Here is a 4,446-nt window from a genome sequence, read left to right on the forward strand (position 1 = left end):
GGTGGCTAACTAATCAAGATAACTTGTCTTCTCTGTAATTTTTCCACTTTGCAAAGTCTGGTGGGCTGGTTTTGTCTTACAGGCTAATATTGTGAATTTATGAGATGTTTCCAACGGCACTTAAATATCTCTTTTTTCAGTAAGTGTTAAAAATGAACCAATATCTCTCTAAAACTCAGTATTAGACAAAATGTCTAAAAACGAAACAGATTTTTGTAACAGAACTCATCTGTAGAGCCCTCAATTCATCTGATGTCCTTAAAACTAGATATAAAGTATTTCGAACCAGTTCAACCTACAGCAGCTGCAACAGTAAAATGCTGCTCACTATCAATGAGCAAACCTTGTCAGATGTAATAATATAAACTACCTTTCAAAAGTTTGGGGTCACTGAGAAATGTCTATTTTTCAAAGAAGAACTGTTTTTTTTTTTTCAATTAAGATAACAATAAATGAATCAGAAATACAGTCTAGACATTGTTTATGTGGTAAATGACTATTCTAGCTGGAAACAGCTGATTTTTAATGGAATATCTCCATAGAGGTACAGAGGAACATTTCCAGCAACCATCACTCCTGTGTTCTAATGCTACATTGTGTTAGCTAATGGTGTTGAAAGGCTCATTGATGATTAGAAAACCCTTGTGCAGTTATGTTAGCACATGAATAAAAGTGTGTTTTCATGGAAAACATGAAATTGTCTGGATGACCCCAAACTTTTGAACGGTAGTGTATCAGTCAGAGGGACCAAACCAAGACTTTTTAAAATACTTTAATGCTAAATGTTGCTGTTCATACTGATGTATTTTTTATTTAAGGATTTTTCATGCTAGACTTTACTTTTAATTACTTCATTGGTAGTTTTACTTAAAGGATCTGAATAGCTTTTCTATCAGTGTACATCTTTTATCAGTGTGATGTATTAACACAGCCAGATTTAAGGGTTCTTCCCTTCCGGGACCAAACATAAGTTAATGAAAGCACCCTTAAGCCCCCAGCTATTTTATTCTTTTTTGTTTTCTAATTTCCACCATAACAAAATATCTTCAAATTTAGTCAAAAACAGCTTCGAGTCGAAACTGAAATGACAAATGCTTCATCAGTTTTGGTCACAGTAGTATAATGAAAAAGCCCCTCATTCAAAATGTTAAAAAATAAAAAAAGTATCTAACATGGTGGACAAATTACAGTCTTGTACACACTGCCTCACTGGCTTTTCTAATTATTGTACAAACTACACTACTATTATCTACACCTGATAAACAATATGGCCTCATCACGTTTTTCAGTGTTTTTTGCATGAATATTATTTACAACAGCTTTTTGCCTGGTCTCAATCTGAACTTTTTTGTCTTGTTTTGAGTATTTTCAGATTTAACACAGTTAAACATCACACACTGCTGTTTAAGGTTAAAGGCTGAGCGCCACAGGAGCATAATCATCATAAAGTTGTTATTTTAGAGCATGAAATATGGAAATTGAAAACTGCAGAGCTTTCTACACAAAACTATCGACTGAATAAAAGCAGTTTGATCTCCTAAAGAAATTCAATCATATTAGTGAAAGTCCAGAAATAAATAAAGTGGGCAATAACCGGCATTCTTTAAAAACAATTGCTTTCTGTATTTTGGACAAAGGCAAGGAATCTTAAAGATATTTGTCCAGTGCAAGAGTAGAAAATAAAATGTTACCTCCGACCTGTTCAAGGGATCGACGCTCCTCCAGCAGCTCATGGTTGCACAGTAAAGTCCAGCAAATCCAGAAGGTTATTGGAAAGAAAAAAATGCCACAATTCTTTGTCATTCACTTGACTTTTTGTTTTAAGACAGTGAACGTCTAGAAACTTGACGTAGAAAGTGTTTCAATATCTTATTTCTTCTGCACACTCCATAGTGCTTTTGTTTGTCCTCCTCCTCTCTCAGGTGGATCTAGTTGAGCTCTTCACTTCCAGGTCTCACGACAGATTCTCTTTGCACAGTGAGAAGACAAACACAAGGTGGCAGCATCTGCAAAGGTTCTTACTAGGCTTTCAGGACTATAGACCAGTATGAGTGCATTTTTTTATGTAAAGGCTTGGGGATACTTTTGCAAAGCACAGCTGTAAATAGAAGAAGTTACAACCGTTTCAACAGTTGATCTTATAGTAGTAGCAGTACTAGTAGTAGTAGTAGATCTCTTTGTGTTTATCAACATCACCACAAATATTACTAATATGAATGATTGACAGCCAATAATGTCCCCAATAATCAGTGAACAGAGGATGTTGTTCAAACATTGGAACACCACATTTGATTATTTGTTAAACCATGTTGATCTAATAATTTAGAAACTTTAAACTGTGTCCATCACTCACCAGCACATCAGACTGTTTAAAGTCTACATTCGTGCAGAAACATGACGTGTGTTGCTGTCTGACTTTCTCCCAGAAGTGTAGACAAGGAAAACTCAGTTTGTTTGTCTTGTTTAGACGACTGTAGCCGCATGACAGACTCTTCACACGTGGCTTTCTGCTATTTCAAGTGGATACAAACACACCAGGATACATGTTACTCTTTGGTTTAACACAAGTCTGAGAATCAGCAGTGGGAGAAGTTCTGCATGTTACAGAGAAACTGTTGTCTTTGACTAATATTAAATATTTCCTCTGGGTTTCAAAGGGGACTTTGTCGGCACAAGCAACTCAGATTTTGAGTAAACACATATTCTCAAGAAAAAGTTCCCTGTTTCTGACTGAATCACTGAGTCTCACATCCTCTGTGGTGGAAAAGAGATGAGTTTCAGTGACAATTTTAATTTTACAGAAAGTGGAAGGAATAAGTTTGAAAATGAAAAAAAGAATGATACCAAAGCAATGACTGGAAGGAGGAGGGTGGCTTAGCAGACTGTGAAAGAGTTCAATAGCTTTTGTTTAAAGACTTCCATTTTCAGAACAGACCCACCTTTAGGAAAGTAGCTACAACTGATACTGTGATGTTTTTTTTTTACACAAATCTTGAGTTAGAAGCTAAAGTTAAAAACTATAAGAACTTGGGGAACATTTGGGCAATGCTGACGTCCACCAAGGCTAATAGTCCACAAGTGTGCCAAATTAGGGGCAAAACACATTTTTGCTTTTTGCACCACCCTCCCAATGGTCAAATGCAACAGAATGGTTTGTGCTTCGGTCCTGAGTGTAATTACCAAGCTTGATTTTGACAGATCTTAATAAGATTTCAGTTACATTTAATTAGCATTACGACTGGTTCTGACAAAAGATCAAAACAGCAGGGATCAATATAAGTTTCTTGGGTTGGAGATCATGTCTGCCACGTTTGTAAAAGATAAAATCCAATGTGAGATGGAGAGATGGATCGGTGCAGCATCAGCAGTGGTGCTAGTGTTGTACTGGACCGTTGTGGTGAAGAGGAAACCGAGCTGAAAGGCAAAGCTCTCGATTTACGTGTCGATCTACATTCCTGTCTGTGATCATCAGCTCTGGGTAGTGAGTGAAACAATGACAACGCAGATACAAACAACTGACATAACTTTCCTCTGTAGAGTGGCAGGACTCACCCTTCGGAGATCAGATGAGGAGCTCAGACAACTGGAGGGAGTTTGAAGTAGAATCGCTGCTCCTTCATGCTGAAAAAAGCCAGCAGAAGTGCTTCAAGATCTTATTAGGATACCTCCTGGGTATCTTCTTTTGGAGATTCTCAGCACAGAAGACTCTAGGGTAGAACTAGATCTCATCCCCTAGGAGGAACTGGAAAACCCTGCAGGAGCGATTCTAGACATCTAGAATGTCCTGTTTAGCCTGCTGCCATCACAACCCCACTCCAGATAAGAAGAAAAAAAATGGACGGATCGAAAAAATGTAAAATAACAAAAAAAATCCAATGAGGTGGAAACTGACATCACATGGTAAGGTGAACTCAGCTTCATCCAATGGATCCAGTGGTACACAATTTGTGAAAACTGGGCACACAGGTGAATTTTTGCATATGTGAACGCTCTTCGACACGCGAAAACACCACAATTTAATGGGCTCTTCCTGTGGTCATACGCCACCCGTACTCAACCTTCATGAATATCTGCCAGACAGTTTTTGCAGAATCCTGCTAAAAGACCAACAGACAAATGGTGCTGAAAACATAACCTCTTTGATGGAGGGGACAACAGTAACTTTGACTGAAAACTGAAGTCTTACTGGTGACAGTTGCTGGCAAAACGGATTTGTTCAAGTATCAAAACAGCAGAAAACAACTGGACAGAAAATTAGTCACCAATTCTATGCAGAAGAGGCCTAAAATATATTTTTTTAAAAGAATAAAAGAAGATAATTGAGATCCAATGACCTGCTCTATAAATACAGCAACTGGCGCTCAACGTACGAAACTTGGACATATAACGATAAAGACAAACAAGATGCAGGAACCAGATTAAGATTTCAATTCAATTGGAGACAAA

The sequence above is a fragment of the Amphiprion ocellaris genome, chromosome 21 (genome assembly GCF_022539595.1).
Source record: "Amphiprion ocellaris isolate individual 3 ecotype Okinawa chromosome 21, ASM2253959v1, whole genome shotgun sequence".
NCBI lineage: Eukaryota > Metazoa > Chordata > Actinopteri > Pomacentridae > Amphiprion > Amphiprion ocellaris.